General features: G+C 45.9%; 1 protein-coding gene across 1 annotated transcript in view; it reads right to left on the bottom strand.

Moving 5' to 3' along the window:
* The window catches only part of LOC144109893 (uncharacterized), a 651,790-nt gene that overhangs the window by 452,168 nt on the left and 172,136 nt on the right, over positions 1 to 27,486 (bottom strand). The window lies entirely within an intron of this gene.

Below are 27,486 nucleotides of genomic sequence, written 5' to 3' on the forward strand. Positions count from 1 at the left end.
TGCGGTTTACGTAGTGCTCTCATATTTTATTAGGTAAAATTACAACATTTGGCCACAAAAAAGCAGTGTAGGGAGACGTCGGAGCAAATGTATTATTATTCCAAAGGATATGCAAGGCACTGCAGATAATTTAGCGAAGCTTAAAGAGATAACATGCAAAGGTCCGAATAATGCAGAAATACAGCAGGCGCCTTCTGCTGGACATAATATTTCTGAAGTACGTAATTAACAAGTAGCGCTATCTCTCTTGTTATTCGTAACTTTAGCTCAACATTTTCAACATAAATGTAGACCAAGTGAGGACTTTATTTACTAATGTACGCATGCCAGTGTTACCGGATACGTTGTCATTCACAAGTAGACATGATGCAAAGCATGCAAGGCGAGCGAATTAAAGAGGAATCGCTCGTGGGCGATGTAAAACGGTATAGCATACCTACTGACAGAGGAGTGAAGCGGCAAGATTTGACACACAAAAAAAAAACCTGCAGCTGGTTCGCTTTCCCATCTCGAGGAATAAAAATAAGCGCACAACAATATGTTTGGATAGAACCGATGACAACCTAAACCTTGCAAGTGCAGAATATTTGCAGCGCGCGCATTTGTTTCTTCAAGCTTTCCTTAGCATTAGCTGAGCGACTCTGAATACCAGGTGTTACCTGGAAGACGTTTCAAAAATATGCGTTTTGGCTTTAAAATATGGCTTTTACGGCACAGTATTACCAGAGTGAATTGTTTCCGGTGAATCGTTTTAACTATTCAGCTGGTTAACTAGATTTTAATAATTAACTTTTAACAATTGCAGTTAGGCGCTTAGTCGCAATTTTAGATTTGTAGCCGGTAGTTAGTAATAGCCATATAAGTTTTTAGAATTTCCAAAACATGGCTACCTTTGGCCATATGGATCGACAAAATTTGGCTGTTTCGACTAGTTACGCGCACTGGAAAGGTTTCTTTGCTTGCATGCTTTCGAAAGCGCATGTATTTTGGCGCTAACTGGTTCTTGAAAATTGGCTTTTGAGGAGAGGAAATGACACAGTAACTGTCCCGCCTATCTCGGCGGGCACCCGAATTGCACCGTAAGGGAAGGGATGAAGGAGGGAGTTAAAGAAGAAAGGAACAAATAGGTGCCGTTGTGGAGGGCTCCAGAACAATTTCGACCAACTAGGGATCTTCAAAGCGCAGTGATATTGCACAGCGCATGGGTGCCTTTTGCGTTTCGCCTCCATAGAAGCGCAGCCGCTGCGGTTGAGTGCCAACCCGGGTACTCCGGCTCAGCAGATGAGCACCTTAACCACTGAGCCATCGCATGATGTAGCCAAATTTTGTCGAGCCACTGCGATGAGGGTAATCGCGTTTTCGAAATTCTAAAAACTGATACGGATATTAGTAACCTACCTCTAACTGCAACTAGGCGCCTAACTAATAGTTAAAAGTTAATATCAGAATTAGTAAACCAGCTTCCTCCCGGTTTACTGCCTGTTAACTACTGGGTAACTACCGGTTAGCTACAGTTTGTGGGCACTGGTATACTATGCCGCAAAATCCATATTTTAAAAGCGAAAGCTTTTCCTGCGTTCGTCGGAGCGATTTCGCCGTCACCTCACGTTTGATCTTGAACGTCCTTGCTGCGCCGCTGCCATAGCAACCCAGCAAGTGACTTCGCCGCGCCGCCAAGCCTAGTCTTCGCCGTCTCTGCGCAGGGGCTCCACAGCCGTGCAGCGGCTGCTGCCTGACCACGTTATCTAGCCGAGTATCAGCTGGATAAAAAAATATTAGCTGTTGCTCAACTACTGCTGAACCTTGTTAGAGAGCGAGAGCTGTGATGTATCGTGCAAGCAGACGCGGCTTAGCATCTGTAGCGTTGAGTGCGTTCCGCACACTGATGAGCAGTGCGCCCAACCTGCCACCCTGGCAGGTGGCATTTGAATTAATGGCTGATCGCGAGAGCTTGGTCAGGCTGCGGCCTATTGCTGCAGTGCCGCGTGTCTGCCACAACGTTGTCAGCGCTAATGCATGCAGCCCACATCTTTCTCTCACCACCATCACGTACCTCAAAGCGCTATTGAGGCGCCCACTTACACAGGTGGCCAGTTATATGCGCCCTTCCTTTCCACAAAATCACCATGAAAGTTGTCAACGCCAACACCAATGAACACAATGAACGCCGACGACTTTCGCTTTGTTAGCTGAGCTAATCCGAGAAAGCTTAATTTTGATGATGACTTAGTCTTCTCTGTAACACCTGGTATGTGGTACTGCTGTTATCTGTATAATAGAGCCCAGAAAAATTCAAACCTTCTTCTTTTGCATTTGTTTATTGACGTTTGAAAAAATGTTGTTAGCTTGCATATAAATAAGCTGCGAGGAATATAAACTTAAGAGGTGTCTTGATCACGTTTTCTTTAGGTTTTTAGGTTTTCATTGACTAAAATGTGTTAGAGAAATTGGTAAAATTGCACAGTAGGAGGCCCCAAAGCGCGGCAGTCAGAGAGACTTCCTATAACAAAATGTCTCCGCAATTGGTATACCGCCAGTTTTCACTCGGACTCACAAAAGGGACGACGAAAGGCGCGAGTGGACTACCTGCGCCGCACACACCGACAGGCACGAAATTCTGTATACGTCGGCGCAGCCATGTACCCCAATTCCACGAACGCGGTGGCGGTAGTTTTGGACACCAACTTCAAGGAAATCGCCAGCGCCTCTCTACGCAACTGCTCTCCCACAGTAGCAGAAACGGCCGCAATCGGTCTCGTCATCCAGCACGGCGATACCACGCGAAACGGACTAAAAATTGTTACAGACTCCCAGTCGGCGTGTCGGCTCTTCCTCACTGGCAGACTTCCACACTCCATCGCTCCCATTCTGACTACCCCACATGTTAAAAATTCCACATGCAAGCACAAAATCACTTGGGCTCCTGGGCACGAGGGGCTCGAGGGAAACGAGGCCGCGGACAGTCTAGCTCGAGATACACCAACCGAGCGACTAACCTCCCCGACGTCACCCCTCTTCCCCCTATGTACGGCGAACGCCTCCTCCTTCTCCGAACGCAAAGGCAAGTCTATCCCCCACCACACTCGAAGCTAACGGCGGCAGAGGCGAGGGGCTGGCGACAACTACAGACGAACACCTTCCCAAACCTACACAAATACCATATCATGTTTCCCGATAGATACGACGGAATCTGCCCCTGGTGTGGCGGAATTCCAACAACATACCATGTAACATGGGGCTGCTCCGGTAGCAAGCCCCCCGAACTAGACAAACATCAATCCGAGGAACAGTGGGAGTCTGCCCTGCTCAGCTCCGATTTGGTGACCCAGCGTACCCTGATATCCCAAGCAAGAGCAACTGCGGTGGACATTGGGGTCCGGAAATAAGGACTCCACCCAAAATCTGTTTTTTCCCGCCTCTTTATCCTACCTTTCTATGAATAAATGTTTTCTACTACTACTACTACTACCGCCAGTTTTGAACACTCGACTTCCAAACTTAGTGATGATGCCAGAGACAAAGCATTTTTCATAAATATATTTTTTCGCGCTAAGCGGGCAGCCTGAGTCCAGTAAGGTAGATAACGCGGTCAAGATTTTGAGCAAACCCTTCAATCCCCAGTAACTTAAGTCCTCTAAGGCACTCATTTCGTCACAAATGGATATGTTAACATTTGCATAAATTACCATTCAAGTTCATTGGCTCTTCATTTCGTAGTGACATATCTTTCCTTTGTCTTTTCTTTGGTTCACTTGTGCTTCGTTTTGTCGTTCCTCGGCGTGTGTGAGTTTTCTTGTGCTAAATGTTTCACCATGCCATCTTTTTTTTACAGAGCAAGGGATACCTTATAAAATGGAAAGGATATTCCAAGTGGCATTGCTCCGTTGAAGCAAGAAAAAATCTGAACGGCGCCTGTCTCCGGGAATTTAAGCACCCAAGCAAGCCATCGCCACAACGACTGGAAGCTGCTGCTGAGGAATTAATTTACGCTGTGCAAAAGAAACTTTCCAACAGCCGTCGATCCAGCGGGCTTGTCAAGGTGAACATAGACCTAGACATCTTTAGATGGGTTTTCAGTAGGAAAGGAAGGCCGCTCGAAAGGGGTTGGATTGTTTGCAATGAGTCAGACTTTTCAAAGCTGAATCTTCCCTTTGGGTGGCATACTCGAGAAACGAAACTTGGCAGTGTAGTGGCAATTGAGTTCCCAGTGCGTGTGAAGGCTGCTGTGACGCGACAGAAAGCTTGCAAGCTCTTTCCAAACGGCTATCCTGTGGAAAGTCTGCAAATGTTCCTTGTGTCGAAGGTTGTTGCATGCAGAACCTAACCCACAGAAATAGTGAGCCTTCCGCCTTTCACATATATGTTGCCAGCAAACGTTTTGGAACTTTTTTTTTTTCGATATAGTATTGATTCTTGCATTTCAATTTGTGTTGTTTAGAATTTCTTAAAAATGAGTTCGGGAGCTTTGCGCTTAGAGATTTATGAATGTGCAATTTCATTTACATTGACAAATAAGACAGTTCTGGAAATCTTTAGCAACAAAACGGTTTTGGAGAAATCTTATTTTGAGACAATAACATCTTTTATTCCACTTGGCATGTCCATCCCAGAGAGTTTAAAGGTTACAGTAGAGACAAGATTTAGAAGCCTCTGCTCCTCGGTAGATACTCAGTACAGAAAAATTAATGGCCGAGCAAAAGAGGGGTTCCTTAAAAAAGAGCGCCATGTAAAAATTCCCTTCGATAAGGAAAGTTCTGTTCAAAATTCAAATAACAGTATCAAGGACATCATTATTCAAGCTTTACAAGAAGAAGTGAAGCGAATGGAGGGTGTATCAGAACGGTCTCTTTCTGAACTGCGTAAGTCCATTCAGGATTTTGAGGCAAAATGCCTTCAGCTGCAAAAAGAAAACAAAAGCCTGTCATCACAGGCAAAAAACTGCCGCTTGCTCAACAACTGCGGAAAAAGGGTCGGGGAAGGTTCGAAAAGCACCGATAGAAGAAAGCTGCATTCTGTAGGCAGCGTGATAGTTCAAGGGCTAGAAGAAATTTTGGAAAGCTATGGCTTGGACTTATGCCAGTTGGTTGTAGAAGACCTTCGAGGGCTACTGCACAAAATTACTTTTTCTGACATTGACGGAATCTCCGTGGAGCGAGGAATCAAAAAAGAATACCGCAGTAATGGTAAAACTGACTATCAAGATCTTTCTTCCCCCGAGAAGAAAAGTGTCCGTGCAATCACCGCGCTCTTAGACAACCACTTTGTAAGCAATGTTTTTTGGGAAAAAATGTCTTCAGCTGTCCCTCATTTACCCTCGCTCCGTGTCATCAATTCATACAGGCAAAAACTAGACGAAAGCACTGCTGTGTTTAAAACCCTAGGAGAAGCAGCTGGCGCTCAGGTGTCTTTTGTGCACGAACTTGAAACTGCCGTTGCGGAGTACGCAGTGAATAGAGGTATGACAGGAGAACAGCTCAGGTCGCAGCCAATTGTGGTCAAAATAGAAGGAGATGGCTGCGTAGTCAGCACACGAACAAGCTGGACAACTCTATCTTTTCTCCTGATTGACAGCAGCCGGAGGCTGCAGAGCCATGCCTTACATCGCCTGCTCGCAGTCGTCGAAGTCTCTGAAAACTATTTTCAGATTAGAGAAAGTTTGAAGGATTTGATAGACGAAGTTAACAGTGTTATGAAAAGGGGCAGTGTCAGCTTGGAAGGACAGGAAGTTCCCGTCATAGTCTGTCTGGGCTCAGATCTAAAATTCTTGCTCATGGTTCAAGGATTGCAGTCAGCGTCTTCTAGGCACCCATGTCCTTTCTGTCGTATTAATTTAAAGGAACGAAGCAGAGCTGGGGCAAACACAGAGGAGTGTAATAAGCCGCCTCTTCTGCGCACTCTAAAAAACATGAGGGAGGACGGCATTGTTGAAGAATTCGGAATGAAAGTCGTTCCCCTATTCAACATTGAACCTGCATTTGTGGTTTCAGACATTTTACACATGCGCATTAGAGTCGTTAATCGCCTGGTTGATGGATTGATTGTCGAAGCAATCGACAAAGACAACCGCGATAAAGTTACGAACTTAAACACCAAGAGCACTCACGTGGAAGCAATTGTGCAGGCAATTAATAGCTGTGGTGTAAAATTTGAACTGTGGCAGGACGAAAGAAAAGGAAAAAATTTCACCTGTATTCAAGGAGACTCCTGCGAGCGCCTGCTCGAAATGCTGCCAGAGAGGCTCACTGGAAAACTCAGCCCGGAAACAGAAAAAAAAAATCATCTCACTTTGGAAAATGCTTAGTCGCATTTTTGATCATTTTGAACATAACACGACCGGCGAAAGCATCGAGCAAGAAATAGCCAAATTCCATAAAACGTACTTAGAACTTGGAGAACGAGGGCATAAGGGTTACGGGGCTGAAAGAATGACGCCATATATGCATATTCTTGTCTGTCATGCCTCAAATAAGCATAAAGAATTCAAGTGTTTGGGGTGGTTTTCGAGCGAAGGCATTGAGAAAAAGAATGATATTCTGAAGCATTTGCATCATGCAAGATCCAATAAATGGAATGCGGCCGCCGATGCGCTGAACTGGCAAAACGCCTTGAGAATAGCGCGCACGTAACAACAAGTCGAGCGTACAAAAAACACGATCGTTCATACTGGGTTGAGGGTATGATTGAAGAGAGTCGCACAAATAGGGCTCGAAGCGCTCCTGAAATGGAGCGCGAGGATACACCTCCCGCTTGCATCGAGGATATGGACGCGGTTGAACTGCGGACCGAATGGAAAGCTGCTGGCATTTCAATGAAAGTAAAATCAGTTCCCAAACTGCGTGAAATGCTTCGCAAAGAAAGAGAAAAACGATGTTTTCAGCAGTCGACTGGACTTCTATTAGCAAAAATTGCCTGCAATTAGCAATTGCCTGCTCGCGATGTTCCACAAGTCTGTATGCCTCAGTTTTTATCATTTCTTACTTTTTTAATAAGATATTCATCAAAAATTTTTGTAGTGCTGTATGTGCACACTTGCAGCTTGAACGGTTTACTATGTCTCTTCACTCAATGCTAAAACTCGCATTCTCGCTGGTACGACTAAACGAGAGTGAAATGCTTTGTTTGTGCTTGTGGCGACTTATATGTGCAGTAAATGTTCTTCGTTCTTCGCCATATTTGTGATAATCTTCCTTGATGTGCAATATTTACACGCTGTATCTGTATTCATGTATGATATGTTTATATTTTTTGTATCGCGCCACGCTGTGTTGTTCTGTGTTTTTTGGGTTTCATCAAGATTAGGCCAATTGTGTTTTATAATTACTGCAGTGCACGCTTGAAATGCCTTCGCAGTGCACCTCTGGCTGCCTATGTTCCCTGCGAAACGGCGCGGTTCATGTGGCTGACCTCATTGTAGCGCGAATGTTGCACCTCTCCTTTCCTCACAACCAGCCTAGTGATGTGTGGCGGTTGCAAGTGGTACACGTCTATGTAGAAAGTGTAAAGTTTTGCCATATATAATATTTACTACCGACACTTTCTCAAGCTGGTTCTGTGCATAAGTGCATTGTGTATTTCTAGCAAACTGTCGAAATGTATCGTTTAGACTTTTTCTGCGCCATGATGTGATGCGATAATAAATGCATTCTGTCATGTCAAGTAAACTGCCGCTTTGATTTTTTGTACGAGTTTTTGTAGCGATTATTACGGCAGCATTTCGAGCCTTCAACGTGGCGGCGCCGTAATGGTGGCGGCACCGCCACCCTGCGGCTGCGTTGACACCCTGTAGATGCGCCGCCACCCTGTCACGTGGTTGGTCACGTGGTGCGGCTGATCACGTTGTTGGTCACGTGACCAAGTTCCACTCGGGCAGCTGTAGCTGTCGCGTCACTCCAGGTTTAACCAAAGCTAAACCACCGTTATTTTTTTTTTTGCAACTTGCACAAAAGGACAGGAACAAAGAATTGAGCAAAACACTCAACAGGTTAGGAAATTCGGTAGGCTGAAGAAGTTAAACTGAATGTACGCATTGCTACATTTAATTTTTGCTATTTTCAACTTCACTCCTGAACCTAATATGGCCTCCTTTTGGAGATTCTCATTTGCGATGGCATGTTCTATCTGCGGCCGCCTCAGCATTCACAGTTGACGGCGAGGGGACCGAATTCCCGGGGGTATTCAGCGTCGGTCGTAATCGAGTCACGTCACCATGCTGGTGAGTAACGTCATGTAGATCCGGGCGTCAGGGTACGTTAGTAAATTTCAGCTTTAACATAAGTGATGTGTCTCCACTTGGATCCCAATTTACATCAGTTACGAAAAACAACAGAAGGAACGAAGAGGACCGGGTGGGACGCATTGCTGCCGTTATATGATCTCTAATCGTCTTTGAAACATTTGTCAGGCAGTGCTTTCAAATACGTGAAAAGGTATGTTTGACGCATCACAGCTCCAGCTGCCGCTGAGCGAGTTCTTACAACGTGAAAAAGCAATGCTTGCTTTCCGATCCCTCATAGTTATGTCACACCCAAAAATAATTGTGGAATCTCCTTCATCACGCTTTTCCATAAGCCGTATAATATTTCCATGCGTTTTGGTTCATGGTTTATCGTCCCAAAGCGACTCAGGCTATGAGGAACGCCGTAGTGAAAGACTCCGGAAATTTCGACCAGCTGAGGTTCTTTAACATACACTGAAATCGAACAGTACACGGACGACTAGCATTTCGCCTACATCAAAATCCAAGCGCTCCATAACGATCGCAAAGTACAACATTGATGACTTGACTACACAACTCCTCATTGCGGCAGCACTATGAGCAGTACTTTTGAACAAAGAAAAGAAATCGGGCTGAAATTAAGAAATTTGGGGAAGACTTAGCTCCGCCTTGTTGTTATGATGCTATAGCATTAACAGGTCTTTTCTGCGGCTTGGTGTCCTCTGCATATTTTGTATTCGAAATTTCAGGCTATTTCGCATGGTTTCATGACGTAACATTTAGCCCGGCGAGCAATGAGCACTCGACCGTATAACCAGCCAACAGCCAGCCGCTAGTGCACCTCCCATCTCGCACATGTGACGGCGCTTGGTCATGTCACCAGGTATCGTAACCTAGTATCTTAACCCCGCTCAGCCACAGCGTTTAATGCCGGGATGCATGAGGCGTTTTTACGGCGTGAGGCCGGCGATTTTCACCCGATGGTGAGCGCCGCCACCAATGTGGACCTACCAGATAATTTTCGCACGTCGTCCGACGACGATTGATGAGGCGGCGGCTGACGCGAGCGAATAGGTGCTCAGAAAGCCCGCTCTTTTCCGATATGACTGCTTGCGCACGTCGCCGTCGACGAGGCCGCCATGGCCGACGAGCACGTGGCGACTTGGGGGGCGGGCATGGAAACGTGACTGTCTTGAAGATAAACGATTCATCAAGCATAGCATGTCTTTTTTTTTATGGGGACATGAATTACTGTCGTATGAAAATGGGCGCGCGCGTTTCCTCAAGGTCGGTGGAAGAAAACCACGCGCGCAAAAAGCCTGTGTTGTCTCGAGCGTGTGGTTCTCGATATCTGGACATGTTCATGCGGAGTAATGTGATGAAAAAAAAAATCCGAGGGATCTGGTTGCATGTTACATTCTCGAATTTCCTGTTTACATTATCCCTACGTCATAAGACAGGCCGGTGATCAGCCATGGAACTTAAAAGCTTCACATCCTGAGCCGGCCCTCGCCCTCCTAACCAAGCCAAACTTGCGACAAGCCAAGTGGGAGCTCCGCGTTTTTGTGCCACTGCATGCAATGGACTCTACCGTGGCGCGCGCGCGCACACCCACACACTCAGCCCAACACACACACACACACACACACACACATGCAGAAAAAGGCAGTGAACTAGGGCGCCAGAAAGTCACGTGCATGCAGGTACAACTCCTATACAAGCGCATCCCGAAAATGGTCACACGTTTAAATGGTATTATTCAATAATTTGTACGCTGAGCAACCTGTCACCATACTTGCGTATAAATGCAGGAAACACATGTTGTGTGCAAGCAGCCTAGGTAAAATGATCAGCGCCGTTCGTAAGTAGAAGGCAGCATATTTTCATTTTTGCGAAAGCATAGCAGCTCATAAGGAGGAAAATCAGGCGTTGTCCTCCCCAGAGGTTTGGAAAAACCACGTGACCTAATCAGAAAAAGAAAAATTAAGTTTCGTAAATAAAATACTTTCCGAAGTGGGTTCCGCACCCACGAAGGGAACCCGCCGCATTGGCTCAGTGGATAGGGCGCGATGTCAGTGCACGCTAAACATCCCCAGGTGGTCTAAATTATTCCAGAACCCTCCACTACGGCACCTTTTTCTTCTTTTTTTTTTCACTCCCTCCATTTTCCCTTTACGGCGCGGTTCAGGTGTCAGCCGATGTGAAAGACAGATACTGCGCCATTTCCTTTCTCAAAAAACCAATTTTCAATTTTTACTTTCAAGGTTAGTTTCTAAAATTGGTTTTCAGGAAAGGAAATGGCGCAGTAACTGTCTCACATATATCGGTGGACGCTCGAACCACGCCGTGAGAGGTCTGACCTCTGGCCCACTTGAAGGTCAAAACCGTAAGCACCGCGAAATCGTTACGAGGTAGCATAGTGAAGCTTTCGCATCAAACGTGAAGGAAAATAATGTTGCCGGCCGTGACAATTGCTATCTAATATCTTAACCACCCGAGCTGCAGCCGGCGGAGGAGAAAGGAAAATGATATCGAGGAGAAATATAAAGGGGAGCGATACCAAGGAAGCACAGGATCGAGTATTCGGGTGTGGCTCAATCCCCGGTCCGCTTTCGAAGGGGGATGCCATTCACATACCTGGCTTAATATCTCATATGGGCCCTTGAGGCTTGGGTATTACGCATATTTTTGAAAGTATGGCGGAGTGCTTGGCGTAACGCACTCTGGCACAGGTCAGCCCGGTATTGCACTGCCTCCGGGATTGGCCCGTGGCCTACGGGCTATTGCGCGCGCTTTTCTTCTGTCTCTTTACTCCCATCTTTCACCTCCTACTATCAGCACGCAGGCAGCTGGGCGTGGCTCCGCATTGAGCCAGTAAGCAAGCCCGTGCTTTTCCTTTCGTCCTTCTGTCGACAATTCAACTCAACTCGAAAAAAGGAAGCACAGGGGCTCGAGCTGGGTTTCGGTATCGTCGCCTTCATAAACTTCCATTCGGGCGGCGTGAACTGATCAGCTTGGCTGGCCATTGCATTAGAGCAGCACGCCATCGCCGCAGCCGAACACCACGCTGCAAGCTTTCTCCTTCGCAGCTCGTCAGTAGACTTAATAGTTGTCTGTAATTTTTTTCCCCGTTGCGAAAAAACTTGACAGTTATGGTGAGTCAGGTTATAACTGCAACCTCTTTCGAAAAAATAAAAACACTGACGTGTAAACAAATGCGCAACACAAGGTTCTTACTGATGCTTATACGGCAGCTAGTTTTGTTCTATCACCAGTCATCAGATTTTCTGTACAGCAAAACACCATTTACCATGAAGACACAGACCGTCCCACGGGGAGAAGTTGGGTGCAGCGCTAAAAAAATTCTATTCCACGCATTATACTCTGGACTCACTGAGTGATAGCTGGGCCTTGGCACAATTCTGGAACGTTTAGCCTAAACTTGTGTGATGTGCATATATACCGCCAGTAGTTTTTGACAAATGGCCCCTCAAAGTCGGACAAAGACGGGGCGTGTACACCGCTTCAACCCCAACCCGACTTCTTTCTTTTCTTGCACCGCAGAAAAGGAACAGACTAGGGGAGCCGCACAGTCAGCCCGTTTCGAACACGCTGGGTGGAAAAAAAAAAAAACAGAAACGCGAAGGGTGCCCCCCTCCCGAAGAGCTTGGCTTGAGGGGAGGACACACAAAGCGGACAATGGGCGAAGCTTACTAGCGTCTCTCTCTCAAACCGGGAGGAAGAATGTAAGAGAAGGAGGAGGAGCTCAACTTCATGCGGCCCGTGGTGGCGGCGTTGCGAACTAGGAGCGGATGAACCAGAATCCTGGCCATACGCATACATTTGCGTTTTTTTAGACTGGTTCTCCAGATTGGCTCTACTAAACTGTTAAACTTATCTGCTGTGTTGGATTGGGGTTGCATCACGTGGTGGGTTGGTGCATTTAAAAGGAATGCTCGGAAGCGTTTTTCTAATGGAAGGTGGAAATCTGCGCTCTCTGTGTGTACGTGTTTTCTTGCCTTTGTTCCTGTTTCTTTCGCGCAGTTTAATCATGAACGAGAAGCACGAACTAGCCCGCCAGAAAACCCTTCTTGAGTATTCATTTACGAGTGATGATTTTCGGAATTAATTTTTTCTACGAACTATTCGACAGTGAAATGAGCTGTCGCACGAAATCGGTTCCCTATAATCAAACGAAGGATTCTACCACGCCCCGTGTCCTTGATGTCGTTACGTCTGTTTTTTTTTTGGTGTGTCATATTTATTGTACATCCAAATTTTTTGTGTTTACCCCCTTCCTGCAGTAATGCCACGAAGGCGATGCTGGTATTCGAATAATAAATGAATAAATAAATAAATAAATAAATAAATTTAAAACTAAATAATAAAGAAACAATTAAACAAATAATAAATAAACAAATAAATGAATACAACTAGTTTTTGGACAACTTCTAAAATATTAGGGGTGACTTCAGTGAGAACATAAAATATGATGAAATTTTTAATATAATTTTGTACCTCATCATCATCATCATAATCAGCCAGACTGCGCCCACTGTAGTGCAAAGGCCTCTCCCATGCCTCTGAAATTAACCCCTTCACTTGCCAGGTGCGTCCGCAATATCCCCTAAAACTTTGTAATCTCATCCGCAAACTTAACTTTCTGCCGTCCCATGATACGCTTTTGCCTTGTCTTGGAATCCATTTCGTTGCTCTTAAGGACCAGCGGTAATCTTGCCTTCTCAATACATACATGCTCTGGCCAAGCCCATTTTTTCATCTTGATTTTGTCTAGTATGTCATTAAGCCACTTTTGTTGCGTCAGCACTGTGCTTTTATCGGTGTTTTTATATTTAATGAATAAAACGAATGTAAGAAACGTCTTTCACAGAACCAAATTTCGTGATGCGTAGAAAAGTTTTTTTTATTAATTGTTCGGTTAGACTAGGTCTTCTTACTGTGTGCTAACGTAACATTGCGGCCAGGGCACGAAAATTTTCTTTCGAGGTAAAAAAAATCGTCAATGTTTGTCGAAGTAACGAAGTAAACTGATCTTTAAAAAAGAAATTGCACATGGTCGAGCGCAAAATCTGGTTCCGTGCGTGGCCAGAATTTCGGAGAGTGGTCGCAGCCGTTGCAAAAAAGTGTCTAGACAGTCTCTATTCTGCGCATAAATATCGTGAATAAATACATGAGAGCGCTAAAATGGCAACACGGATGAGTAAGGGAACAGGACGAGCGCTGCACTTGCCTTACTGTCCGTGGTAGGAAACCACTGTCCTGTGTAAGGAAAGTGGTGCACTGTCCTGTTCCCTTACTCGTCCGTGTTGCCATTTTTCCCTCTCATGTCTTTCACGAATATGCACCAACAAGCCCAGTGGCAAGTACTTCTTTGTGAAAAAAGTTATGTATGTTCTGTAGAAAAAACCTATAGACTAGTGTATGGACAATGCAAATCCAATAGGTAGAACGCAGGCAAGGTATAGATTGACGGACACATCCTTTTATCAGAGTTCTGTCTCTAGGATGTCAATGGACTTAGAACAGAGAAAAGGAAATATTTGCAGAAAGGCAGTGTAGACCAAAACAAGTTAATACAAAGTCTGTAGACCGTTTTTTGATAGGGAAAGAGGCAGGCATGTGTCCATCGGGCACAAGTTCTGAAATTCGTCGCTCTCGTCTGGCTACCTGTTCTCACAACAGCACCCGATGATGACGCAGGCAAGCGTTGGTCACGTGGCTGCTCGCCAGCCTGTGCACAGACGCCACTAACGGCGCGTGCCACCCGGCGAGTCACCGAGGCCCTAATTAGGCTGCTTGGTCATGGAGGAGTCACCAGTGACCCTTTTGGGGCAGTCGCTAGTTGAACGATTTCTTCTCACGGGACATCGTGTCGCAGAGCTCCGCAACCAATCCGCCGGGTACGACACCAAGCCACAGCGCGCGCCCCTTCCAGGCACCCAGTGCGCCTTCTGCTGCGTAAGCTCTTATTTTCTGTATTCGTCGAGGTGTCTCTGCCATGAATATATTTCCATTTTTATGATTAACCTCATTCTTGTGCGCCGGTAATTAAAGACTGCGGCGTAGAAAGAGATATATCCGAGTTTTCTTGTACATTTATACAGACAAAAGGTCATCCGTGCTACGATATTGGGACGACACTGGGATACGATATTGGGATGATTACTGCGCCCTGATGGGCGATTAATGATATGCTCTATCACGATCAGGTTACTCTCACTGCGCGTGACGTGCATGTGCCCTTGGATTTTCTTTGCACATGAGGTGGGCACAGCCAGAAGGAGGAAACTGACTTCCGGTAGAGCTCGTGCGCACGCCGCTCGCGGGGCCGGTTAGTCGCCACCTTGCAGCAATTATCAGCCACGAAAGGCATCGTTCGTGAAACAGCTAGGAAAATTAAATCTACGAAGCCGAATTTCAATTGAAAGCAACTAATGAAATACGACGAATAACAACCACAGCATGCACTCCACACCAAAGAAAAGGCACCCAGACATTCTTGGTGGTACGGAGGTGCTGGTGCGGTCGGAAAGGTACGACTCAAGCGTCTCAGCGTGGCGACCCGAGGAGGCGCTGCATTGCGCACCAGCGGGGGCATAGAACGGCCGCAGAACGTCCGCGATTCAAGGGCTGCCACCGCCGCGCTTGAATGCCACGTCCTCTGCTGCATTGTCTTCCTCAACACCTTGTATTTATTTATTTATTTATTTATTTATTTATTTATTTATTTATTTATTTATTTATTTATTTATTTATTTATTTATTTATTTATTCATTTATTTATTTATTTATTTATTTATTTATTTATTTATTTATTTATTTATTTATTAATACCTCAAAGGCCCCATTGAAGGGGTATTACATGAGGGGGTGAAACTTCAGCATTAAATTTCTTCAATTGACGATCTGAATGACGATGAGTCGATCTGATCAACGATGGCGTTTGGCAGGTCATTCGAGTTCCTTGCTGTATGAACGAAAAACGATGACAGCTGCGCACAAATGCGGGCAGGGGGAGGGTGGACTGCCTTCCCGTGGTTTGTGCGATTGGAGATGCGATGTGCGGGGCTGATAATGGAGTTGAGATGTGGATGATGATAGAATTTATGAAACAGGCACAGTCTAAAAATTTTTCGGCGGTTCGCTAAAGTTGTGAGTTCAGCATAGCGTTTTAGTTGAGTTACACAAATGATAAGAATAGGCTGAGAAAATGAAACGATCTGAGCGATTCTGTACAGATTCGAGAGTAATGGAAAGGTTATTTTGATGAGGGGCCCAGATCGCGCATGCATATTCTAATTTGGGACGGATAAGTGTTAATAAGCAAGGGATTTTAATGATGGGGGTGCTAGTCGCAGGGTTCGTCGAAAGTAACCAAGGACGCGATTTGCCTCGATAGTAATCGGAGATACATGAAAAGATCAATTTATATCAGGCGTCAAATGGATGCCGAAATACTTGTAAGTTAATACTGAAGCGATTTCAGCATTCCCGATTAGATATCTTGAAGATGGTTGTGAATGACGTCGGTGGAATGATAGCAGAGATGTTTATTCACATTTAAAGACATTAGCCATGTATTAAACCAGGTTAGTACGTGGTAAATGTCTGACTGAAGAAGCATAATGTCATCGCTGTTAGTAATAGGCCGGTAGATAACGCAATCATCAGCGAATATGCGAATGTTAGAACATATGTTAGAAGGCAAATCGTTAATATAAATGAGAAAAAGGAGCGGGCCCAACACGGTGCCCTGAGGTACCCAAGATATAACAGAGGAATAAGAAGATGAACATTTATTAACAAAAACAAACTGCTGCCGATTAATGAGAAAGCTGCATATCCAATTAAAAACATGTTCGTTAAGATTGAGACGAGAAAGTTTTAGGAATAGTCATTTGTGAGGAACTTTGTCAAAAGCTTTTCCAAAATCGAGGAAGAGGGCGTCAACAGGAATGTTAAGGTCAATGCTAGAGCTAACGTCGTTATTAAAGAGGGCTAATTTTGTTTCACAAGATAAACCTTTTAAAAAGCTATGCTGGTTAGGGTGTAAAAAGTTGACGGACACTAGACATTTTATAACTTGAGAAAAAATTATATGTTCCATTAGTTTGGAAATGATACATGTGATGGATATTAGTCGATAATTATGGCGAGAAGGTGAAGGACCTTTTTTGGGGACTGGGATGACCTTGCCTACTTTCCAGTCATGGGGTATGATGGCAGATGAAAGGGATTGCTGAAAGATATGAGACAATATGGTGCTAGTGGTATGTTTTGTATTTTTTAACACTTCAGTATTAATTCCGTCAACACCAGCTGAAGAGGTTAATTTCAAAGAGTCGATTAACTTTACAATACCATCAGGTTCGAAGCTCACGTTCGGCGTAGGTGGAAAGTTAAAGAAAGGAAAATCGGGTAAATTTATATCCGGTTCGTGAGTGAAAACTGAGCTGAATGAAAAATTCAAAACTTCCGCAACGTCATGATTTTCAATTGGATTATTATCATCATCACACTGCTACATTTCTGATGGGGTTAGGATTGATACACTTCCAGAATTGACGTCGGTTTGTACGAATCGTGTCGGGTAGAGTAGAAGAAGAAAACGAGTGTTTAGTTTTGTATACCTGTAGGTTATAGGATCTTTCTGTAGTCGACTGCCCTCAAGGCATACAAGGCACTCTTTGCCTACTTTAGAGCGACTGGATTGAGTGACAAATTGTGACAGCGCTGTGCGTGAGTGTGTTATGCCTTTTTTCCCTTCTCTCTTCCTCCTTTTAGTCCCCTAATCCCTCTTCCCCAGTGCAGGGTAGCCGACCAGAACCCCTTTCTGGTTAACATCCCTGCCTTTCCCTCCTCCTCTTTATCTATCTATCTATCTATCTATCTATCTTTCTGCTTCGTAATAATTTTGCCACGTGTTTGGGTTAATCGTTTTTTTTTTTGCCGGTTCGGAAAAGTCTTTTCTTTTTGTTATTCATGCGTTTTAGCACGGAATTGAACCAAGGAGATTCATGGCGTTCAGTTACGGTGATGGTAGGTATAAATTTTTGAATTAGAGCATGCATTTTGTTTTTGAACAGTAGCCAATTAGTTTCAGGAGTGCGATCACGAAAATCGGCTAAAAACCAGGTTTGGAACGTATCAAGTTCACTGTTGATGCTTTGATAGTCTCCTTTATCATAAAGTGTGATTGTTTTAGTTATTTTTTTCGGTGCGGTAAAGGGTTGAGAAACGTTGCGTGTATTACTGAGTGGTCACTGATGCCCGGATGATTCAAGAGTGATATCAAGTTTTCTGTATGTGACGTTAGTATCAGGTGTAACATGTTAGATGATTGAGCGTTCTGCCTTGTTGGGCTGGTGACCAGTTGGGACAGACCAAAAGTGTGACAAGTATTCAAGAAATCGCGCGCACAAGAATTAGTTGTGTCAGATGGGTTCTGCCAATTAATTTCGGGAAAATTGAAGTCACCTAGGACAAAGAGACAAGCGTGTGGAAGTCCGGAAGTTATCATATGAAGGGCGTTGTGGAAGGAAGGAATGAACGAAGCATCACTGTCTGGAGCACGATAGCAAGCGCAGATTATTGTCGGCGGAAATGAGGCTTTAGAACAGATTAATAATATTTCAACGGGAGAGTCAAGTGGCATAACATGTAATTTAAGGCTGCGGTGCGTTGCTGCTAGGACGCCACCGCCTCGTTTACCTATGCGGTCGCAGCGGAAGACATCACAGTTGTGGAATGTGGACTGTACTTCGCTATCCGTTATGTTCTTATTCAACCATGTTTCTGTTAGTACGACTACGTTGCTTTCTGTGGTATTGAATAGGCTAGATAAAGCATCGCGTTTAGGCAGGAGGCTTATAATGTTAGTGTAAAGAACTGAGAGCGAGTTGGGAGTGCCTTTTTGGGTGTGTTTAGATGATAGCTATGGTGTTCGAGGTAGCACTGATTGAGATGCGGGATCGAATGTGTATGTGGTGGTTCTGATTACCATCCTGTCGTGTCGGAGGGTAAATTTTTTTGGTTGACTTTTAGCGTAATCTATGAGGTTTTTACGGGCAATACGACTGTTACGGGAGTAGTCTGCTGAAACGCTGTGATTAGTACCCTTAAAGTGTTTGGAGTTTGAAAGAACGAGTTCCTTGGTTTTGAAGCGTGCGAACTTAACAATAATGGGCCTGTTCCAGTCATAATTGAAATTACCAAGCCGATGGGCCCGTTCTATGTCCATAGGTTGGATTGTAAGATTTAGCTCGGATGTGCAAATATCGATTATGTGTTTCTCGAATTCAGCCCAGGTTTCGCGGTCAGTATCCTTCACACCAAAGAATACTAGATTAGAACGACGGGCCCTATCCTCGCTGTCGTCAAGCCTATGTACAAGGCTTGACATTTTGCGCTTTTTTGGGCGAGACACTAGACGTCGTTAACTTAGGCTTAAAGGGGGTCTAGTGAGGCGCACTTCTTCAATTTTTGTTAGTTTTGATTTTATCTCCTTAAACGCTTTTTCTTGCTGAGCCAGTCTTGTATGAATTGATTTCATCTCGTTTAAAAGGGTTGTTTTCCCATTTTTTAAATCGTCCAATGCCCCAAATAATTCATTGTGCGAATCTGTGTTGCCTGAGCGGGTGTTAGGTCCAGGTCAGGAATTTAGTTCAATGTCCCACATAGCAATAGAACGTCTAAATTGACATGTGCGCAGTCACTTTCAATGGCAATACAACAAAGTGGACTCGGCAGCACTATCAAACCAGCGTAACGTGTACGCTTCGTAGAAAGAGGGTAAGCATTGTTTACTTGCATGAAGTAAAGGAAAGTCATTTTGACGTGACTGTCTTTAGAAGTGCTGCCGAGTTCACTGAAGGGGGCGTTGATTCCGGGGGGCTTTATACATGGTGATGGCGATGTAGATTGTGATGTTGATAGTCCTAGGAGCACGAAAGGCAAGCTGTTCGGCGATTCCGGGGGTGCTGCTGCGGGGCAGGAACGTTGGTCGTTCGGCAGGTCCTGGGCCGGTGCCGGGCGGCGTGGCAAGCACTGTGCTTCCACAATGGCGGCAGGATTCCAGGACCGCGAAGTTCTAGCCTTCGGGACAACAGCGCGGCATGCGTGGGAACCGGGCGACCATGAACAGGCAAGGAAGATCAGCTGCATGAAGTAAAGGCAAGACATTTTGACGTGACTGTCTTTAGAAGTACTGCCGAGTCCACTCACGACACGTCAACTCCGCTCCTGGTGCCCAACCGCACTTGCTCTTTTTTTTTGAAGCGATGTTTATTGCCTCAGGGAATAAATACTATGAAGTGAAAGATGGGTAAGATGCTTAAATGAATGAAAAAAGGTAGGCTGATTTGATGAAATCAAGATGTGAACGATGATATGGACCCTGTGTCCAGGCAATGTAGCATTCCGTATTCTCCGGTGAGAGTCCCACTGCCGCCAGGTGCCGAATTCTCGTCGGCTTCAGCGCCGGGCAGTCCCACAACAGGAGGTGGATATCCGCCTCGCAGTCTGTTCTTGCAGACTGGACACCCGGGGCGGGGATATGAATCTTTGAAATGCGGCCACTTGCGTGTCACAGCTGGAGTTAGGGCAACCCCGACCCGTATCCTCCGAAGCGCAACCTCCTCTGCACGGGAAGACCACGGGGGAGGGTTACCGCACACGGAGGGATTAGAGCACGTGTGCGGAGCCGGAGGTGTTCCTTTCTTGTTAAAAGGGGGGTGGTGTCATCCAGAGTGAGGACTAGAGGCGAAGACGAGGTTGGGGTCGAAAGGCGGGTCGCAGAATCTGCGCGGCTTTTTTGTGCGCTCAGGAGGTCAAGCGTGATCCACTCAATACGGATTTGCTGCGGGATGCGGGCCGCTAGACGATGGATTTCTTGGCAGATTTCTGGGGTGCGACTGACTCGCCGTGGTAGGCGTGTGACGTGAAGGGCCTCTGTGCGAATGACAATGCGGGCCGTGGGTAGCATGGGAACGGCGGCCACAGAGTAAAGTGCCTCTTCAACCACAAGCATCTCCGCATAGAAAGGGGAAGGAGGTTCTGAGAGGCGAAACCTTGACGTTTTGTTCAAGGCAGGCTTGCATTGACAGTAAACTGCCGTTGTTTCGTAGGCCTGGATGCTTGCATCGACGTACATAACGATGGATCCATGCGGCAGATTGGCGTCTTGCTCTGTAATTCGGTCGCGAAACGACGATGCGCGCGGGTAGATGATGACCGACGTAGATCAGTTGGCTTGTTGTCGCTTAGCTGCACAAAACGCCAAGACGGAAGAACTGGTGGGGGTGGCTGTAGAATGGAGTGCGATGATGCATATGCCCTGAGTGCACACGCTGTATGTGTAAGGTTTGAATTTAGGCGGCGAGCATCGCGTCATTGCTGCACCAGCTCATCTAGTGTATTAAGCTGCGCATGTTCTTGGAGCGCCATGATCGGGGTAATGCGGGGAAGGCAAGTGATGAACCTCATTGCCTCTCGATTAACAGCTTCTAGACGATCCCATTGAGCCCTCGTCAAATGCTGGAATTGCGCTTGGTAAACGATGCGCGGTTGCACAACCGCCCGCACCAACTATCGTGCAACATGAGCTGGCTCCGCCTGTTTTAGGAGCAATGCGTCTAATCAGACCCAACGCCTGAATTGCTTGCTTTTTAGCCCTAGGAAGGCAATTAGTACCTGTTCCTGATTCGTGTATTGTCATGCCCAAGATTTTTACGGTCCAACTTGCTTGAATTGGAGCTCCGGACCGGATAGATGGAGACGAATTGGTGTTGCAACCAGTTTACCGCGCCACCAGCGGCTGGCGACTGATACGAACGTGGTTTTGCTCGCTGAAAGCTGCAGACCAATTGAAGGATCAAAAGTCGAAGTAATATCTATGGCTGATTGTAGCCCTGCTGCTTGAGTAATCAGGTCGTTATCAGTGCTCCACGCCGTTATATCATCAGCATACAGTAAGAACTTAACCTCAGAGACATCATGTGAGCGCCAAGGAAGGGGGATAAAAGCAATATTAAATAATGTTGGCGATAACAATGATCCCTGAGGAACGCCGCGAAGAGGCACAAATGATCCGACGGCCTCACCACCGAGGCGTATGGCAAAGTGTCGTCCTTCAAAGAAGGATTTAACAAAATTGCGCACTCTTACGGGGAAATGCAGCGTGTCAAGCGATTGCAGGATGGCAGCATGACTTATATTATCGTACGCCTTTTCAGTGTCAATGGCCAGTACAGTACGTACATTGTGGCTGCGAGTTGAGGCCAGAACTGCTGACGCCAAGACAGCCTGTCCATCCTCTCTACCTATGGACGTACGAAAGCCAATTTGGGCGGAATGGTAGTAACCATGGTGCTCAAACCACCACGACAGTCGTGTGGCAAGCATTTTTTCGGTAAGATTGCATAATGTTGGCGTAAGCGATATAGGCCGGAAATTTCCCAGGTCTGTCGGCGGCTTCTCCGGCTTTGGTATGGGGATCCCAATAGCCGATTCCCAGGTTTCTGGTACGACGCCTTCTATCCATACCTTGTTGATGGTGGCAAAGAGTTGAGGCAGTACTTGCTCTTCTCTGAATGGAAGGACATGTATGTATGTATGTATGTATGTATGTATGTATGTATGTATGTATGTATGTATGTATGTATGTATGTATGTATGTATGTATGTATGTATGTATGTATGTATGTATGTATGTATGTATGTATGTATGTATGTATGTATGTATGTATGTATGTATGTATGTATGTATGTATGTATGTATGTATGTATGTATGTATGTATGTATGTATGTATGTATGTATGTATGTATGTATGTATGTATGTATGTATGTATGTATGTATAGTAGTCAAGGGTTCGACGAAAGTTCGTCTGGTTAGGCATTAGTAGAAGCAAAAGATTACAGTCACTGACCAAGTCAAAGTAAAAACAAATTGACGTTTCGGACCCCGTACGGGTTCCTTGTGCACATTGAGGCTAAAATGGCAGTGGTCGAAACTTAAATACCCAGAACATGACGTAATGGCCGGATGTACACGGGTGGCATCGTCCCTTCCTTCTGGTTCATGGTATCAGGTGTCGTCTGGATGAATGATGACTCAAGCAAAAGCCGTGTCGTCAGGTTCCGCACTTTCGAAAGAATTGCGGCGTTGTCCCAGGCGATATCATGCGTTTTTTCGTGCGCGTGCTCAGCAATCGCATTGGAAGCCACTTTGTGGTTCTCAACATCGCGCTCATGCTCTTTCAATCTTCTGGGGAATTTTCCTGTTTCACCTATGTAAATCTGGTTACAATCACCGCACGTGATTCGGTAGACAACGCCGGGAAAGCGTTATCTGGCAGAGGGTCCTTGACATTCACCAGCATACTTCCAAGTTTGCTGGAAGGCACTTGTCCGATGCGTAAGTTATATTTGGCGAAAATACGGGATAAAGCTTCGCTTATACCCCGTACATACGGAATTCCAGTAGTGGCGGTGAAAACCTTACGACTGGAAGAGCTCGGTTGCAAAATACGTTTTTTTGATCTTTTCATAAAATGGTTGTGATAGCCGTTGGACGAAAGTTCTTGGCGTATCATTTGAAGTTCGGCTTGCAAATCTTCCTTTTCTTTGCAGATTCGTGTCGCACGCGTCACCAAAGATGACACAACGGATCTTTTGGGGGCAATCGGGTGATTCGAATTAAAGTCTAAGTACTTCCCTGTGTGCGTAGGTTTCCTGTATACTTTGAAAAGAGTCCATCGCCCTTGCCTTGTACTAATACGTCGAGGAACGCGAGAATGCCTTGTTGCTCATATTCGACTGTGGACTGTAGTGTCTGCTCGAATGAGTTCAATTGTTGCAGTAACCGGGAGACGTCCTCTTTGCGTAGGATGCAAAAACAATCATCTACGTAGCGGTAAAAAAGCTTGGGTCGCGGAGTGAATTTACTGATGACTTCCGTTCCTAATGCTTCCATTACAATATTTGCTGTCGTTACGGAAATGGAGGCGCCCATGGCAGTGCCGTGTGTCTGCGAGTAAAACTTCGAGCAATATGTAGAATACGTATTGCTGAGGCAGAACCATAGTAAATTAGAAAGGTCTGGGTTGCAAACGGAGTGCGTTCAGCGTACGGGTTCCGAAACGTCAATTTGTTTTTACTTTGACTTGGTCAGTGACTGTAATCTTTTGTATGTATGTATGTATGTATGTATGTATGTATGTATGTATGTATGTATGTATGTATGTATGTATGTATGTATGTATGTATGTATGTATGTATGTATGTATGTATGTATGTATGTATGTATGTATGTATGTATGTACGTACGTATGTATGTACGTATGTATGTATGTACGTATGTACGTATGTATGTATGTATGTATGTATGTATGTATGTATGTATGTATGTATGTATGTATGTATGTATGTATGTATGTATGTATGTATGTATGTATGTATGTATGTATGTATGTATGTATGTATGTATGTATGTATGTATGTATGTATGTATGTATGTATGGATGGATGGATGGATGGATGGATGGATGGATGGATGGATGGATGGATGGATGGATGGATGGATGGATGGATGGATGGACGGACGGACGGACGGACGGACGGACGGACGGACGGATGGACGGACGGATCGATGGATGGATGGATTGGGTGGATGGATGCAGCTGAACCCTTTAAATCGGGCGGTGGCTCAAGCCACCTGGCCATTGTATCGGGCGTGCACTATCTGCCTTATCATTACAGCACACTGACTGCCTTATCATGTCGTGCCGGTGCCCCGCTCCATCATCTATATAAAGTCGTACCAATAAACCCTACGGGCGCTTCTTGTTCCTGCCACCATGTAGTTGCCTCCGTTCCTTAGTTCAACACACATCACGTTACATGGTGTCAGAAGTGGGATCGACCGACAACGATGGAACTTCTGAAGGCGCCGCAACCCTTGCGAATGACCGGCAACCTCTCTGAAAATTGGAGACGCTTCAAGCAGAAGTTCGACCTGTTCCTGCAGGCAACCACAACGAAGGAGCAACCTCGAAGCGAAGCTGAAAAAGCCGCGCTCCTGCTAAGCATAGCCGGCGATGAAACGCTCGGCGTGTTCAACACGTTCAAGTTCGAAGCCGCAGAAACCAAGGACGACTACGCAACGCTCGTGGGGAAGTTCGAGGTCTACTGTGCCGAGGTGAGCAATGAAGTTCGCGAACGTTATGTGTTGCGCTCAAGGAAGCAGGCAGAGGGAGAACCATATGAGAAGTTCGCTCGTGACCTTAAAAATCAAGCCGCGCAATGCAATTTCGGAGAACAGCGAGATTCATTGATCAGGGATCAGATCGTCTTTGGCACGAATGACTCAAAGCTATGCGAGAAAATGCATCGAGAAAAGTCTTTAACATTGCAGAAAGCTGAAGAACTGTGCAAGGTGGCAGAATGTCTGGCTCAACGAAACGTGGTCTGGAAAGCTGCGGACGACCACGTCGATGCTGTTACAAGGCACGCGCCACCATCGCGAAGCCAAAGTAGTTATGAGTGCAGTAAGCAGTACCAGTGCAGAAAGTGCAATCGACGGCACAGCCCAGACAGTGCCCAGCCTATTGGAAATGGTTTAATGAATGTCGCAAGCTGCACCACTTCGCGTTGTGCTGTCAAGGAACGCCTAAAGTTGGCCAAGTGAGCAAAGAGACAGCAGTGACGATGACTGACATTCTAGAAGTTGGAACTTGCAAAGGAAGCACCAAAGACTGGTTAGTCGAAGCTAAAGTTGCTGAAAGAAATATTTTTTCAAAGTAGACACCGGGTCGCAGGCATGCCTGCTACCGTTCTCTGTGTACCGCAAGCTTCGCGAGACTGAAAAGTTACAGCCTACAAGTGCGGTGCTGCGAGCTTACACCGGAAGCGTAATAACTCACTTCGGGACTACGACACAGCAAGTAACTATTGGTAACGCTTCCACCACCGTGAAGTTCGTCGTAAAGAATGACCGTCATGCCATTCTTGGACTGGATGCAAGCGAAGCCTTAGGACTTGTCCAGCGCACGGTGGTCACTGTAAGTGCTTCGGAGTACGAAGCAATTAAGAATTTCAGACATGTCTTCCAGGGGTTAGGCTGCCTGAAGCGTCCCTACAGCATGGTCATGTAACCGTCTGCGGTGCCAGTCGCCCAAACAGCCCGGCGGGTTCCACTGTTCCTGCGACAGCCACTTCGGGAAGAGCTGCAAAGAATGGAGCGTGCGGGAATCATCGTGAAAGAGGATGGCCCCACAGATTGGGTAAGCCCCTTGGTCTTGGTCAAGAAAAAGGATGGCAAACTAAGAGTTTGCATGGACCCAAGAAAATTAAACGAGCACGTAAAAAGGCAGCATTACCAGCTCCCAAAGCGTGAAGACATAGAAGAATTGGCCGGCGCAGCCTATTTTAGCTGTTTGGGCGCTAATTCTGGTTTTCACCAGATACCACTTGACGAGAAGACGTCCAAAATATGCACTTTTGCTACCCCTTTTGGAAGATATCGTTATCTCCGATTGCCGTTCGGCATTTCATCGGCTCCCGAAGTGTTTCAACAACAGGTGAGCGAAATCTTCGATGGCCTTCTGGGTGTACATATGTACATCGACGATATTTTGGTCTGGGGCGCAACCAAACAAGAACATGATCAAAGACTAGTGGCAGTCATGAAAGCTGCTGGGAAAGCTGGACTAACGTTCAATGCAGAAAAATGCAAGCTTGGCGTCACCGAAGTGCAGTTTCTAGGTGATATCATCACACACAGGGGCATCTCGCCAAACCCGAAACTTGTTAAAAGTTTGCTGCAGACGCCCGTGCCCAAGACCAAATCCGATGTTTAACGCATGCTCGGTGTGCTGAACTATTGTGGTAAATACGTTCCGCGCCTGTCCGAGCGAACTGCGTCACTGCGAGCGCTTATCAAACCACATTTCGAGTTCGAGTGGACTGAAAACCACATGAGGGAGTGGAAAAGTGTCGTGCAGATTCTAAGCACGACGCCCGTGCTAGCCATTTTTTTTATCCCCGAAAAGAATCGATGATCATTTGTGATGCTTCAAAAGACGGCATAGGTGCAGCGCTGTTGTAGTGTCACAACGGCCAATTGCGGCCCGTGGCATATGCATCTCGAGTGCTAACGCAAGCTGAACAGCGTTATGCACAAATTGAAAAAGAGGCGCGAAGCATTTCATTTGGCTGCGATAAGTTTTATCAGTTCGTTTACGGACAAAAGATTCTCATCGAGACAGACCACAAACCTCTCTTGTCCATAGCTGCAAAAGGAATATGAGACATGCCTCCGCGTCTCCAAAGGCTCTTTTTAAACCTTCTCAAGTACGACTTTGTGTTGCAGTATGTCCCGGGAAAGCACCTCATCTTGGCAGACATGCTGTCACGATATTCTCCGGTTGCTCAGGACGACAGCACTGGCGCCACGGACGACGTGGAAGTACACGCAGTTGCTGTTCTGGGCTACATGGTCACGGATGCAACACGTCAAAAGCTGGTAAATGCAACAGCTCAGGACGACTACCTGCAGGCTGCAGGCAGTCATCCCTTGCCTGTTAATTGGCGAGAGCATAGAAGGGGAACTAACGCCATTTTCATCTGAGCTCAATAAGGACGTTGACAGTCTAGAATGGCGCAGTCGTCGACTGAACATCGAAATCCATGGTCTACCACAGACGGAAAACGAGGACTTACTAAAGAAAGTGAATGAAATAGGCACAAAACTGGAACTTGATGAGGTGTGCTCGATTGACATAACAGCCCTGCACAGGCTTCCCGCGAAGCCGGGCAAAACACGGGGCGTAATTGTTCGCTTCGCAAAGCAGGAGGTTCGTGATGCCTGGCTAGCAAAAAGGCAGGCGCTACGTGATGACAACACCGGAAAGTACATGTGTGAAAATATGACTCGGTACACTCGCACTCTTCTGACAGTTGCCAAAGAATGGGCTAAGGAATCCGGCTACGCGTTCGTTTGGCACGTGAATGGAAAGGTGCTTGTACGGAAACAAGCCGGTGCACGAGCAGTTGTCATCCGCGATAAGGATGACCTCGCCAATCTGAGGTGATAGCGCAGGCAATTGTATTTTCAAGCAAACGCGATGCCATTCATGTCCAATTTTGCTCACCATAGTGAGCAACTCAAGGATAAGCAGAAGTTTTCTTTATTTCATTTAAACGCCCAAAGTTTGCGAAATAAATTTGATGAGGTTACTTTGTTTTTATCAG

The sequence above is a fragment of the Amblyomma americanum genome, chromosome 11, assembly GCF_052857255.1.
Source record: "Amblyomma americanum isolate KBUSLIRL-KWMA chromosome 11, ASM5285725v1, whole genome shotgun sequence".
NCBI lineage: Eukaryota > Metazoa > Arthropoda > Arachnida > Ixodida > Ixodidae > Amblyomma > Amblyomma americanum.